At 36.1% G+C, this 16,722-nt stretch overlaps 1 protein-coding gene across 2 annotated transcripts in view; it reads right to left on the minus strand.

The window, feature by feature from the left end:
* The window catches only part of PDE10A (phosphodiesterase 10A), a 380,239-nt gene that overhangs the window by 126,935 nt on the left and 236,582 nt on the right, over positions 1-16,722 (minus strand). The window lies entirely within an intron of this gene.

Raw genomic sequence — 16,722 nt, forward strand, 5'->3', positions numbered from 1 at the left:
ATTGCCTTACAGCCTTGCAAACAAAACTTCTCCAGACACTTGCAACACAAGAGCAAGACAACGCAAATCTCTCTACAATCACCTGATTTAAAAAGGTCATTTACAAGTGTGAGAGCAAGGTTTGCAACTCATGGTCAATGACAAGTATCCTTAAGCTCTTTCGAGAACCACTCTTTTACCAAGGACAATCTAGCAAGTTTAAGATTTGAACTGATGAAAGCTATTGTCTCTCTACCTCCCGTTCTGCTTGCCTGGAAAGACAATTTCATGACTCTGTTGTTCATGAAATCCTGAGGTAGGGGGACATTGGGTTTTATTTTCCAGAAGGTCTACAGGCAAAGAGAAGCTTCTCTCCTCTTCTGCTCACAGCTTTTCCTATGATCACTTAAAACTCATGTAACAGCAGATTACCACCAAAACTGATAGTGTTGATTCATCTTTCACACTCAACTGCATATTCCTGATGCCTTTTTCGTATCATTGCAAGCTATTGAGCAATTGTGAGGTGAACTGCATGCAAAATCCATCCATCTGAAAACTGATGCAGAAAAAGAAGTTTGATTTTAGCAGACTTCTTCTCTGGGAATGAAAAGTGTAATGACGATGTCCCATCTGCTTGTATCCTATCTTTGTATTAGTTTTCATCAAACTTCACTTATTGGAAAAAAAAAACCACAACAACTAATCTCTAAAGTGTTGTGATTCTCAGCAGGTTTCTCATGACCCTAAGAGCTCTGACAGATAGCAAGATAATTGAATATAAATTTCTTATTTTATTTTGAAGCTGCACAAAGTTGTGCCTTTCAAGGCACTGAATCTGAACTTTGGAGATACTGAATCTGAATTTTTCGTATTGGGCTCGATGCCTCCTAACAGCTGAAGTTCTCTTCTCCTCTCTGTCAAGAAAGGTATCGGTACCAGTGTTTTCAGGATATACAAAATATTTATTCAAAATATCCATATCTAATCAATTAGTTTCTTAGAAGTACTGGAGAGTTTCCCAGGAAACAAATATTCCAACAACCTGAAATTTGTTTTCATTCATATTAAAAAGACAACTTTTGGCCATTTAAAGAAGAAAGAAAATTAGGGGCTTTTTTGTTTGTTTTTAATTTTATGCAACACAACAATTGTTCCAGTCACATCTACGAGTGGCGAGAGCCAAAGTCTCCACGCCACTCCAAGTCCCTCTGTTATGTAATATGCAGACGTGTTTTTCTTTAACTTCTCCTTAATAAAAGCAACAGGATGAGTTGAACCTTACTAATCAATTTACTTGGCAAACCATAAAAAAAAAATATGACAATCAGTGAACCCTTGTAGAGACAAAAACACAACTGAGCTTCCTAATAGTCAGATTAAGAAAAAAATAACCTGAAGCCAAGCACTGTTTTTCAACATAAGCAGGCTACCTCGTCAAGCTGAAGACGCCATCCAAGAGACACAGACACACTGGAGTCAAAAATGCCATTCAACAACTGTTATGTGCATAACCATCCCTCACTGAATACTTCTGTATCTAATTATGAACTTTTATGAACTTTAGTCAATCTGTTAGTAAAAATTTATTTAAAATGTATTTAACATTTAAAATAAAAATTCATTTAAAAATAAAAATATAATGAGTCAGTCCACATTTCCCTGTCCACTGGAAGTTTTACTAGCAGAGTTATGTGTGGATTAGCACTTGCAGCTTTTCTTCAGGAAAAGAACTATGTCATATAAAAAAAAAATCCTGCCCATAAAAAGCACTTCTGTTGAAAAATAAGTTCCAAATATTAACGCATGTGATACATGAAAAATTGTGGTTTTAATTATATAAAGAATAAACAATTTAAATAAAAATATCATTTTCCATATAGTCCAATACATGCTAGGTAAAATTAGCCCTTAGTAGCCTCAATTTTGCAATTAAGTACAGAAGTATAAAAACACAGGGTAATTTTTGTAATAGGTTTTTTTTTTTTTTTTACTTTAAGAAAATTAGCAAATATTATTTGTTGGAACTTTCTAGTTAATGTCAAATCCATTCTGAATTTCAAGTGTTTTGATAAAGAGTACCAGCCTTTCACCACTACCTGTTTTATGACTGACAACTTCCCAAACTTACAATTGCCATTAAATGAAAATGAAATGTGGCTTTGGGCCAGTTGGTTGGTTATGTCCTAAACATTCAAAAATGTATATATAGCACAAACTTTGTACAGAGTGAAAAAAAATTTAAAAATCAGCTGAAATTGTAAGTAATCTCCGTAAGAATATACCAAGTTTTAACTGTACAAAGCTGTAAACCTAACCATCAGTGTGATATCCTCCTCTCCCTCTGATGTGGTATGGCATGTCTTTGAATTTAAAAGATAAATTAGTAGACTAATGGCCAACATTACATTATTTTATTACATTTTATTATTTTATTATTACATTATTTCAGATTATCATAAGTACAACATAGAAACTTACTGGGTTTGTTTTGCAGTCAACTTCAGTCTAAACAAAAATAAAAATAGAAAATCAACTGCTAAGAGATTCCTTGAGATGTATCTAGCAATCCATATAAATGCAACAGGCACTTCTCCTGTTTTCCAAACTAAGAGAAATCTTTTTTTTTCTGCAGTCTTGAGAAAAAACATGTTTGAGCTTTGCCTTTTCCTTCATGTTCAGGGCATGCACATATAATACATCTTCAGCCCTACCTTAGTTTACTCTAAACCAAAGAAACACAATTTGGAAAACCTCTGGGGACACTGTCACCTACTCTTCTGCTTGTGTGACCAGAGGGTTGCAAAGAGATGCCTGAACAACTAAGAGAGTCTGGAACTATGGATGTGGTCAGCATGGTGCTACCATAAGTCAAAATAAGCAATCAAAACGACACCCCAGTAGCAGGAACACCAGCAGACAGGGCAGAATGTGTGGTACCATTACGGTCCATCGCCAAAGCTACTAGAGTGAACAGTTTGTAAATCACGGCAGACGGCCTTAACCAGCACACAGGGAGGAGCTCCAGTGGGACACACGCAAAGGAGGGAGGTTAAACTTCTGAAACAGGTCTCAGTCCTTCCAGACATTGAGAAGTCACAGAGCCAGAAGCAGAGAAGGCAACAGTATTCCAGCAGAGGGACCACAGCTCTCAGCTGGCAGTGGGGAATACTTCCTTGTCTCGTTTTTTTCTCCTAAAACTATTTCTGCTTCCCATACAGTGACTTTCTATTGCACGATACACATAGAAGGTAACAACATAGGTGTTTTTTGCTTTGGTTTAAGAAAGTCTCCAAGAAAAACTCACATCCATGCTGCACACATACACATTTTTTTTGTTGGGCCTTTATTTTAAGATATAGCAGGAAATACTACTAAATCACCGTATCAATTAAGGATGACACTTTCCACTTCCCTAAAAGAAATAAAATGCACATGCTGGAAAGATGTCCTGCCATTACAATCCCAAACATTGCAAAACCAGAGAAAAAAAAATTACTGCTTTGTTCCCAGGACCTAGCACTCCCCTTCACCCCACACACACCTCCTAAAAAAGAGAAATTCAAACTTTTCATTGTAAGAGGCCATTATTTCAGAAAGTTACTGTACAAACATCTAGTGTACAACCATTACACACACACATCACAACAATTATTCCCTTGATGGAGCTTTAATGAAACTGATAGAAATCTACCAAAGGATTAACTTCCCCCTACTACTAAGGATACATAGTTACACTTGCCAAACTAACATAGCATTTAATTTTATAGATGTATCTGGTTATTCTATTAGGAAAATGTATGAGGCTTATTTGCGCTACTAAGCAAAAGTATTAACTGAAACATTAGAACTATGGTTATAATGTAGCACATACACATGCCATATACCTGTCCAGTCATTTAAAGAAAAAAAGCCATAGAAATTGAAAAATTGTGGGTTGGTGTCATGATCAGATCATGGCAAGTGGAAGAAGAATCAGAAATATGTTCACTCACATTAGCATAACTGAAGCTTTTATGGTGGACTGCAGCAACAAGTTGGTAGCTGCACAGAGTCTCTATTTCAGAGAACTTCTGATTTGAGAGAGGTGGTAGACACACACAGAGCTCACTTTGGGTAACGTCAAGAAACAGCTGAACAGTTGAATTCAGGATACTAAAATCTGGCTCTAAGTGTTTTGAATACGGAGAAACCTCAGCAGAATAGTGGCACTTTTGTTGGAACATTAAAAGTGAAATTCTTCTTTCCATCCAATCAGATAGAACAGCAAACAAAAAGCATTAAAAGATACACAATTCTCTTATGTCCACAACAGCACTGATTTCACCTTGCTTTTATGTGTCTCAGTTTCTTTTAAGTAGCATAATGAAAAAAAATGTGTTACTTAATCAAAATTAAAATTACAGCAGTACCACATGCAGCAACCAAAAAAAAAAACCAACCCAGCCAGTACTGATGCTTGATGTTGAAAGTTGTTTTTCACTTCAGAACAATGATATTGAAACTAAGTGTAGTGTCTTCTCTGTTTAATGACTATCTTATTAGAATCAGCATCTTCAAAACATCACCAAGCCATTCTTTGCAAAAAACATAGTCTCTGAAGATAGAAGAAAATGGCATTGCAGAGATTTGTATACTGTTTAATATCGCTCCTTTTCAAACAACATGAATCTTGTCATAAGCAATAACTAGTTTTTAAAGCTTTCTCCTCCTGCATTTCCTATGATTTTACTCTGTCAATCTGTAAAAAACACCCAGTAAACTTTGATTTTTAGGCCCTAGAGTCACTACCTTGTTATTTTAAAAAGTACAGACCTCTCTTAAAAAAAAAAAAAAAATTAAATTAAGCTTTTCTATGTTTGCCTAAAAAGTAGTTTCTTTTCATTTAAATATCACCTTGATGTACTACAAAAAATATTTAATTAAACCTACAGATATTCAGGAATATCGATTTTATGATCATATAAAAGAAATCAAGCATTTAAGTGATTCCAGAACTTGATTTTCAGTTAAGTTTGGAGGAGTTCAAATTATTACTACCTCATTATATGAAATAAACTCATACAGCTTTAAAGGCTTATAATACTCCTGACAGTTAGAGATGAACTCAGGACAGTATTTTAGCCTTAATGTTATAGCTATATACTCATATCAGTAAGAAATATTTCAATTTAAATGTCTCTTACCATACAACTTATATATTATTCACAACTTGTAAAGACAACATCTAACAGTATTTATACTCATATACACAATGACTTTGCTCTACACACCCTGCAGGAACATTTTCAAATGAGATTTGTGTCAGGTCCTTTTAATCATCTGAAGCATTGTCTGTCTTCCATAATTCCAAACAAATTGTTAGTACAGCTAAAATACTGGCTGCTCACCAGCACTCATCACCATTAATTTAACAATGTGCTGTTACTGACAAGAGAAGGAAGAAATGGTTTTGCACACAGTGACCAGCTGGATTATAAAGTTCTAGCATAGTCTGCCCCTAGCCAGAAATGGCAGGTGCTGACTTTGGTCTTGAGTTTAGAAAAACAAAATTTGCTCCCTCGCTTCCATGTGAAAAGCACCTGTAATGGTGCTTGGCACGGCAGAGATGAGATTTCATTCTTTGTTCTTACTTTGCTTTGCCATCAAGCACAACAGTGAGACTGAGTCCAGGCTGCAATGACTCCCCCACTCTAACTCACTTCATGAAGACAACTGTTTCTTTTGGTCATTTTCTTCTACTTTCCCATTATTATACAGGCAGCAGTCTATCCCGAGAGCCCAACACCAGTCAAACTATAAGGATGGACATCAATTCTCACTAATACACAAAGTTCCATGAAAATACAACTCTCAGACGTAAGAGGAATTATGTTTTTTAAATGGTGTGCATGGGGCCTTATGTCTGTGATCCTAGCATTTTAAAATCCTCATCTAATTCATCCTATTTTCAGAAGTGCAAAGCCTTCCCGCTAACTTTCACTTAACTCAATGGGAGTTAACTGGAAGGTTGCCACGTCGGAATGTACAGCCCACTTTTTCAGTATTACCCATCCAAAACCAATATCATCAAAATATTCAGAGCTTAGTGATTTTTCATATCATCTATAAACTCTGAGAACAGTGCCAAATTTTCACACTTTCCAGTTCACTCCAAAAGGTAGACATATATCTAGCAAAATGAATGCAGTCTGAAATACAGCAATGATTCTACAAATGACATACAGAACAAACCTTGTGTCTAAATTTGTGAATTCACTTAAAAAAAATATTGCATTTTCTACTTGCAGGTTATACATTCTCAATGAAAGAAATCTCTTTGATGAGATAAAGGATACAAATCAAAAACCTTACACTAAAGGGATATCTCACTGTTTCTGGAAAGACCAAACTGTTCTCACAGATGTCACACCCACAAAAAAGTATCCCAACGCCTCCAGCAAACATAGCATAGTATGACCATAACAGGGACTTAATCTGGGACTTGGAAACAGTGACGGACAACAAGCCAAATTTGCAGAGATTATACCCTCACATAAAGATGGCAGATGCTTTACTAAGCTTTTTAAAGGTGGTATAGCCCTGTAGAAACCTAAGAAACATTTATTTCTATGACAGTCATCCAACTTGCTCCAGTTCTTTTGCAAATCCTTCTGCTAAGTGGAAAGAAAGAATTGTACATACTTGGATACTAACTTATAATACAGTGTTGTAATAACATTCTGGCTTTGAAGTGATAAAAGGAAAACTGTCAGTTTAAATTAATTTAAATCATAGGTGACCAAAACGTTATTTTTGATGTGCAGGCAGAGCAGCAGAACAGCTTGAGGCTCTAGGTAACGACTGTCCCGTCACTGCTTCCCTCTAATGTGGGGGCATCAAACTCATTTTCACCGGGGGCCATATCAGCCTCGCCATTGCCTTCGAAGCGCCAAAAGTAATTTTAGGACTGTATAAATGTAGGAGTAGTTACATATATACAGTCCTAAAATTACATTTGGCCCTTTGAGGGCAACCACGAGGCTGATGTGGCCCCCGGTGAAAATGAGTTTGGCACCTCTGCTCTAATTCCGATGTTGCATTCCTCCTGTCCATGAAGTTTAAGTTTCCCTGCCTTTAATTGTAGTCTCACATCTTCTTTTGAAGTGAAACCTCCTGTTAACTCTTATTTTTGTTTTAAGGTATTTTCTTCAGTACTCAAGAAAGAAAGAAAGAGTATTTTTTGCCAGCCACTGAAAAAAAGAAAGGCGCCAGCATGGGACTGATGGGACTGTACATTCAGCTGCTGCAACTTGGCCTTAAGCTCTCTATAGAGTACTAACTATTAAAAAAAAAAATCATCCACCTTGCTGAATTGCTGAATACTATTTTGAACTGGTGCATTATAAGCATTGGCAGCCTATCGACTACGTCCACCAAGACCATATGCAAAAACATAGCTGTTTTTCCCAAAGCTTGTGTTTTACATTTACATCCATCATTTTATATCAGAGTAGAATCAATAACACACCACAAATGTGCACCACAGTATCTCTTACATCAGGCTTCCTTGATGCACCTTTATTTATATCAAAATTGTTTCCTGCTCAGACTTCTGCAATTCCCCACATACTGTATGAAATGCACCCATTTTTCAATGCTGTGGCTATATTCTACCGTCATGCCAGTTAGTAAGTTTTTAGCACCTCTCTCCTTCTGCTCCACCACGCTCCTCTTACACCTCCATCACAGCCTTCACACAGTCACCATCAGGGTGACAATTTTAAAATGGCCAACTGGTTTCCAGACTTCTCTTGTATTCTGAAATTCAAATATTCACCTAATCTCTTTGCCTGCTCATTTTGCTGCTTCTGTCTTGGCTTCTCCTCTGTCTTCATCTTGCATTTTTCTACAGCTGGGGACTTCTTCCAGTTTTCTTTAGTCTGCATACACGTCAAGAATATTTTGTCCCCTTTGTAAACAACAGGTTCCTATTTGAGGTAACATTTAAGTAAACACTGTCTGAATTCTTTCCCTCTCCTAGATTATAAATGCCTTCTAATGGATTTTGGAAGACACTTTATAAAAAGCAGAAAGCAGTTCAGTTTGCTTTTACTTAATCACATTAATTTAACAACAGCAGTGTTCACATACCAAATTTTGTTTTTGAAGCAGTAAAAAAAGCTGTGAAAGATGTTTAAACTATTGTTCTCTGCAGGGGGAAAAGAAGAAAAAAAAAAAAAAGAAAGAAAAGAAAAAAACAGGAAATTTCGGCATTTTCCTACTTGCTGCCAAGCTTCAGTGGAGGAACTAAAGGGCTAAAATACAAGTCAGTTACCAACTGTCTTTTTATTCTTATTATTATTTTTAATTAGTGAAAATGTAACGCGAAAATTTTCATTTTCACTGTTACAAAGTTTCTGGATTCAATTCCTTATTTTTATACATTCACAGTTATACAATAGAGGTAATTTAAAAAAAAACCACAGTAAACAGCACAGAAACAGAATACAAGAGAATGCCTAAGTCTCTCTCTGCTCTCAATCAAGATTAAGTAAGTACTTTAAATCGTGTCCTTTCTCAGGTGTTATTTAATTTTCCTAAAAGCAGGGATTCCAATTTATATTGGTTTACTGTTCACATACTACTTACTATTTAATCTGCATTTTCTTGATGTTTTCTCTCGTGATATCATGACCTCCTATGGAAAAGTCACTGTCTTGCTTCATGTAAAGAATTCTCTCAAACTGACTGCCACATTTTATATGCCCTTTACTATCTATCCTCTCTTTTCCAACTGGATCAAAATGTATCATGCTTTCTAAATCTCTTACCAATTACGTTGATTTCCTTTGGATGCTAACTTGTTTATACCCCCCGAGCGTGCTCTTCCAACGTATGTGGTGTGACTGTGGATACAGCTTCACCAGTGGTCCACAGAGTACAATCGTTATTTCTTATTTCCCTTGTAGTGTTTCTGTTAACAAAACTTTTGCCATACTTCGTTGACTTACTCATTTTGCTATCCATTATTATCCCACATCTAATTCTGCAGCACCTCTACCTAGCTATTTCTAATTTTCCATTTGCATATGTTGTATTCAGCATTTTTGTTGTACTTTGTTGTGTTTATTCCAGATCACTACCACAGTTTTTCAAGATTCCTGAATGGTAAACCTTCTTTGCAACTTCTTCCTTGAATGGTTGCATCCGCTGATTTTTGTATATGTATCCTCATGTTTTGCACACCCTTCAATGAAACATACGAAGCCAAAGAAAAAGTTTGCATCTGCTGCCAAGTTCAAAAGCAAACAACTGATAATTGTTTTTTGAGTAATGTTGTTTACTTGGTAAGCTCATTATAGTAATTTGAGTAAGAGATCCCTGCTTTACTTGTGAAAACACACAGAATAACATTAAAGCTGAGAAGTTCTGTAGGTCACCAGAGCAGCTCTCAAACCAGGCATCAGAAAAGCCTGAAACGGTGTGGGAGGAGGAGGAGCACAAGTGTTCAGTTTATCATGGCACCTCTGGGACAAAGAATCTGATAAGAACTTGATCAGATCCTACTCCTTAAGCTGCAACTAACTTCGAAAAACATTCCTTGCCTGCTGTGTTTCTACTGCGCACTGTTATTAATCATTCAGGTGTATCAAGTGTTTGGTCACGGCCTTTCTATAGTCATTATTTCCACCTTAAGTGCTCCCTTCATTTCTAACTTTCCCCTCACTCGATGGCTAAGCTTTTTCTAAGGAAGATCTTGCATTTCATTTCATGTCATTTCATTAAAAAAAAAAAAAAAAAAATCAGAAACAGTGAGGTATAAACAGTTGTAATTTTTTGCAGTTATTCTACATACCTTAACTTTCATCTTCCTTCTTCAATGTCATGCTGTATGTCCTATATTAACATTATAGAACACTTAAAATATGTTCCAAATACATTACTAAACCCTTCAGTCACACAAAAATCTGTCTCTCTCAATAACTGAGTTATTCTAAAAGAGGTTTGATCAGTGAGATTCAGCATCTGTTTTAAAGTTGCTTCAACTCAGAAGAAATTATTTCATGAATTTTAAGTAACACAAGCAATACAAAAATCATTATAGAAAAAGAAGAGTACAGAACCTGATGCTTCCCTTAAAGACAATGAGATAATGCTGCTGACTATAATGAAATCAATTTCAGCTTCCAAATTGCTAAAGGACCAAAATTATGTAATTACTCACATTAAAATACAATTATCTTGTCACGCTATTATTAAAAGGATGCTAACTGATAAAATGAGAATTTAAGTTATTTGGTATTTTATAAACATTAACATTTTGTGAGTACGAAGTATCTAGAGTCACATTACATTGGAAATTAATACTATGTATGATAGTTTCCCACTGAGGAATTATGAAGTGTTTTTAACTTCAAAGTAATAATCATAATTCTTTCCAAAATTATGTAAGGATAATCATGCTTGAATCCCTAGAGTAAAACATCATCCTGCCAAGCAGGATGGTGAAATTTGGCCTCTTATTAATCACAGTATCTATCTGTACTTCCTCTTGCCAAGTTTAAGCAGAAGAAAAGATTTGTCAGAAAAAAGGCTCTCGCTAAACATGATAATTATGAAAATATACAGGTATGCATACAATATTTGGATCTCTCTTGATATTGTCATTGTTGTCAATAGTTAATACTGGCCTTTTAAGTCATGCTTCATAAGATATTCTCTTCAATGGGATTCTACAGTGAATACACTCTCTAGAAACCAGAACCAGCAGAGGACCAAGGGAGAACCTCACCTTTTTCATAAAGGGCATCCATAAAACACTTCTTGTAGTCTTTATCTTGAGAAACAAGAACACAACAACCAGATTGAGAATGGGAAGAGAGCTAAGAGAAACCCTACCACACAATCAGGAAATGATGCCCACAATTATCTGGAAGAGAGGAGGAGATATGAGAGAAAAATGCTGCTTATTGATGAAATTCACTGCATAATTTCTTCCTAAATAGTAATTTCCCAAAAAGTCAGAGTTGCACATAATTTAAACCACTCCATTCTGACTTCTTACATGGCCAGAAAAAATACATAACGGATCACTTGATGCCCAGTTTCACTTCAGGATGATCTAGGTATCACTTAAACCAACTACTTACTTGAGAAGTTACACGGGCTTTCACAACAAGTAATATTGTACCTAGTATTCCCATCTTAATAATAGATTGCATAGACTTCTGAGAACACGAAGTCACATCATTTCTTAAACACCTATGCATCCAGTCCTTACAGAAATGAAGCATGTTTGTGTTTTAGACTTAAATGTTGTGCATCAAAACCAACTCAGAGCCAGTGAGGCACTAATCCTGCAAGCTCTTCCTAATCAGAAATTCAGCTGAATTTTGGAAGCATTACCCATGTAGACAGGGGAGTACCAGCCCAAAGAGAAGTCATATTTTGAGAGACCCACAGATGCATGGGTCTCTCAAAATTTGCGTTGAGATGATGATTTCCATCCCAACAAACCAAATGTGTGGCACTGAGATTCAGCACCACTCTGTCAAAGGCTGTTTTGCATCAGACTTCTACATACGGTATTTTAAACACACAGACACACACATATGCCCTCCACTTCTCAGGTCATTTTTGATATATGGATCAAGTTCTACAAAAAAATTACAAGTAGTATAAATGGCTTTACAGACAAAGTAGCCCAAAACAAGTCCAAGTATTTTAGTAACTGCTGCATAACACCCACATGTCAGCACATACACCACATATTCTGTTTATCACCTCTTAACACTAGCATCAGCCCTGCACTTCACAACACAAGGATATATTGCCTTCAGTCAAGGTGTTGCCAAAAGTAGAGCCCCAAACACTGGTTTAAAGTATTCCCTTAGACCACGAAGCTTCCCAAAAACCTTTGGATAAGGATTTGAATAGTTAGCCGACATTAAACACATCAGAGACTTTCTGCCTCCTCTTCACTACATGCGGCACCAACGTGTCAAGGCTGCCTCCTCCAGCAGCCGCTCAGCAGCCTTAGAGCGGCTTCAACAGCAGCAGCCACTGCGGCGGCTCCTCAGGCCATTGATACCTCTGATTAACTGGGTCATCTCGGCATGTCTGACTTAGATTTGGCTTCACAGCTGTGTAAAATAAAATTGTCGCTGTGTATTCCTATTAACACATTTGTAAGCACACTAAAGTGTAAAAAAAAAAAAAAAGAGAAAACACAAGTTGCAAATCACTTAATGCAAATTTTGAAATATTCATAGATAGATGGATGTACCGTTTTCAATCAAAAAGCTTATACAAATATATAAAAATAAGCATGTGATTATGAAACATTCAATTTCGTATCGTATATACCATAAAAAAAATGCAAGCTAATTGTAATCACATAAGCCATCTTACTTCTAAACATTTTTATATTCTGAAACATTCAGAAATAAATTATTTTGTTTGAAAAAAATAACAAGAGAAAATATAATACTTTTGAAGCTTGCACACGTCTCCAAATCTGAAGTACTGAAACTGCAATGTAATATGGAAGTTCATACAATGAGGACTACAAAGATTATGAGAAACAAAAAAGGTGAAGGACTTCAGAGAGAACTATTCTATGTTTACTATGGAATTGTTTCGACAGCTAACTCATTTTTTATCATAAATTTAGTCTTAAATTTGTGATTTTTTTTTTCTGTTCCATGGTAAGATAGATTCTTGGAAAGCATGCTTCATATAGCTTTAAAGAGCATTGTAACGTGGGCTTGGCTATCACGCTTTACAAACACTACATGTTGTATTGTGTGTCTGATGCTGCAAGTACAGTCAAATATACATCACACATGATGAATTAAACACACTTTTTTGAGCGGACATCTATTCTTGCCAAACAATTCAGAAATAATACTAAATAGTTTAAACAGACAGAACTCTGGCGTGAATTCAAGAAAAGCAGCAAGATGTTAAAAAAATATCTCAACAGAGCTGCCTTTTCCAGACAAAGAGCCTTTTTTTCCCCTCTTGGCACAGAGGTTTGGGACCGGAGCCAAAGTGCTACTTATCAGTTGTTTGACATCAGGGGAGGACTGCGTGCGTCAGTGGACCCAGTGGGGACCCCTGGCTTATGGCAATGCACTGTGTGGGTCTTATCTTATCAGTTTGCAGGGTCTGGCACTTCAACTTCTGCAGTGTGAAAAGGAAAAAAAAAGGAGGGGGAGGGGGGGAAGGAAGGAAGGTGCATATAAATGGGAGGGAGGAGGTCAAAGGGGATTTGTAAACCAGGTTGGACAGCAGAACAGAACCCAGATTATACTTTGGCCTACTGTGCTGCGTATGGTGGCAGTAAATCCTAACAGAGATTTCTCCCGCTTTCCACATATGCTTGTAAGAGAGAGGAACTACTTCTCATTTAATTTCAGAGATGGCAGAACCATGTGCATGTCAGGGGGGCCAACGCTCCCTTTCACATACAGCTGATGGGGCGCTTCCAGACAAATGAGGAGTATGATACACTCATGAAAAAGCTTATCATGGTAAGCATGTCCTCCAGGAAATCTCTGAACTGGTGCAGTTTCTTATTGCTAACAAGATTTATATGGCCCCAATTATTTCTTCAAATGTACAGCTTCAGCAAGACTTATTGTAGGAAATTATTCTCAGGGACAAATGAGACATCATAAAGTACAAGTTCAAGCTTAAAACTTGATTGCACAAATGAAATTTTGTATAGTACTTAGAAAAACATTCACCCAGGAAGGCAACCATCAAGTAAAACATCTGCTTTCCAAGGTTTATTCCAACTCAAAAATTAATATAATTACTCAGAAAAATATGATTTGTCTCACCCTACCCTTCCTACACAATGTGCATGAATCAGACAGCAAAAGAAAAAGTCACCTCCTTCAGATTAATTTCCTTAAATTAAGCACTATTCTACCTCTACAACTGCATCACCAGGTATAAATTACAGGAGAAAATGAGAAGCTGTTAAAGTATCTGTGGAAATTAGTGGTTTTGTACCCCTGACCAACCTTCATAATTATTTCGAAGTACTTTCCCACAAAAACTTCTCATCTTATACTACAGTAAGCCAGACTAACATCAGTACAGAACAAAAGAGAACTGCTCAACTCTTGCACAGAAACCTTATTTGCTAAGGATTCAGGAGAGTTCTGAAAATACCTCCTTGATGAAGGACCAGGACTGGGCAGCCTGTCATGGGTTTCTGTTCACTCTGATGAAAGTTTTACATTTATTACTGCAAAACACTCTTTTGATAAACAGTACTGTCAAAATTGTTATGTTTTGCTGCATACAACCATCCTGTGTTCCCAGGTTCATTCCTCATGTTATGTCAACTTTTTGAAGCACAATAATATTGTGTAGTCTGTGGGACGATCATTCACCTGAAGAGGTAATAAGGCTTTACAGTCAAAACACACTACCAGAAATAAAGAATTAAATGAAAGCACATCCAAAACCTTTACCAACATTGCCAATAAGAGGCTAAAAACTGCACTGTGAGTTTCGTGTATCTTGGGAAATTTTCCGATACAAGTAGTACGCATCCCTTTCCAAATAGAACCCGACTATCTATTAGGTAAATACCAATAATGTATTCTTATATAAAAGACAAAATAAAAATTATCGAAAATCCGTACATTTAAAACACTCTCTATAGAGCGAAATACTACATATCCACTGTTTTGCTATGAAAATCTATGAAATCATCACAACACGAGACTGTTTTTCTGATTTCAATTTATTTTTCTGTTTTCCTATTTGATACATTTTTTCTTGGTCAAAGAGGTTTTTACTTTATCAGGTTTAGGAGACAGGGAAAAATAGAATTAGAAACCTGAGGAGAAACATCTACAGTCCCACCTTCACTCATGCATTTAGTATAATGAAGTCAATAGGACCTCTTCACATGCTTAAAGATTAAAAAAGAGAAAAATATCTGTTTGTACCCTGCATAGGTTGAACAACCTATTAAACAAAATGTGGCCTTGATCTTGACCATGTTTGCTAAAAATACTCAAATAATAAAAAAAAAGAAAAACAACAAACACACCACACAACCAACCAACATGACACTGATTCTTCATTTATAACCACTTCTATTGTCACAACTGTCTTCTCCAGTCTTCAAAATGTTAGGCAAACAGTGGATCAAACTGCTATGCAAACAATGGATGAAATTAAGGCTCCCAACAGCCATGGGAAATGGATTAAGTGATCCCCAGGCTTTCCTATCTCATTAAAGAAACTCCACACCTTAAGGTAGCACTGTTTTTTTGACATTCTGATGTAATTCAGTTCAACAGCCTCATGTATGTAAACAGGAAAGCATTAGGAAACCAAAATTACACAAAAAATGCAAATCAGAAGGAAAAGAATTATGAGTTAAAAGTGACCAAAACAAAGGACTAACACATCCTAGCTAAGGAAGTACCCTGAGAAAGTTAACAAACCCATATAGTACTATTTGTTATCTTATCCAAAGATAAGACATGTCCACAGCTAGAAGAATGATTCAGCACAGACTGAAGGAAAAAATTGTTTCTTTAACCATATAAAATTTATTCAAAATCCTCTTCAGCACGAGATTCCCTCAAAATATCACAGCATGAAGGATATTCATTTGAACAAACACTATCTCAAAACCCCCTGAAATGTGCTCAAAACATATTAAGAGAACAACATAAAATATCAAAGCATAAACACGTGCTCTCTTTAAAACTAATGTGAATTTGTTTGTTTTCTGCTTTTACGTCTTCATTTTTTTTACTCACAGAGATGTTGGTCAGCTTTGGCAAGACAACTGTAGGGTTGTATAAAAAATGACAGCATTATTCGCATATAGAAAGAATTTTGAGTCTATGACCACGTTGTACTTGGTTTTAAAAATCAATTATGTAAAAACATCTAAGACACAGAATTACTGGATGTTCTACTCTTCTTGCATTCCAGCATGGAAAATACTACAGAAGTAGCAGAAAAGAGTCTACTGTGCTATTATTTTAACAAGCCTGACAGCATGAATGCCTGCAGAAAAGTTACCTTTATTTAAAGTAACATTAAAAATCTTTCATACAGATTCAGTAGTATCTATAAAATCTTATGTTTTATCTTCATTGAACTAGTAAGACTGATCCACAAAACATGAGTATGGGAAGTTAAGAATATTATAAAGTACATTTGGATAGAGTGAATCTTCTCCCTATCACTATTTCAGCAAAATATTTGTCCCTTCACAAAATTCAGTAAAACTACCTAGACAGGTTGATTTAAAGAAAACACCATAGATGTGTTCATAATTATGACAGTTGTTTTTAGTTCTCACTAAGATGAAATTACAGACTGTCTTAACACCCATTACTTCTTTATCACAGAAAAATGCAGTTTATAAGGTTAAAAACCCAAACTAAACATCTTGCTTCAAGACAATTTTCAAAGGACTCAAAGAGCACTCATACCAAAACCATTAGCTGTTAAGCATTCTGGTAACTCATTTTTTCCACCTGAACAAAACCTGTTCTAAAACAAACAACGCTGTCTTTAGTTCACCACTGTCAACTGATGATGTTCTAGACCTACACATTGTACTACCTGACTTTTTATTGCATATCCAAATCATACTTTTCTGGAAATACAGAATCATGGAATAGTTTGGGCTGGAGGGGACTTTCAAAGGTCACCTAGTCCAACCTTCCTGCAATAATCAGGGGCATCTTCAACTAGATCAGGTTTCTCAGA

The sequence above is a fragment of the Columba livia genome, chromosome 3 (genome assembly GCF_036013475.1).
Source record: "Columba livia isolate bColLiv1 breed racing homer chromosome 3, bColLiv1.pat.W.v2, whole genome shotgun sequence".
NCBI classification, from domain to species: Eukaryota; Metazoa; Chordata; class Aves; order Columbiformes; family Columbidae; genus Columba; species Columba livia.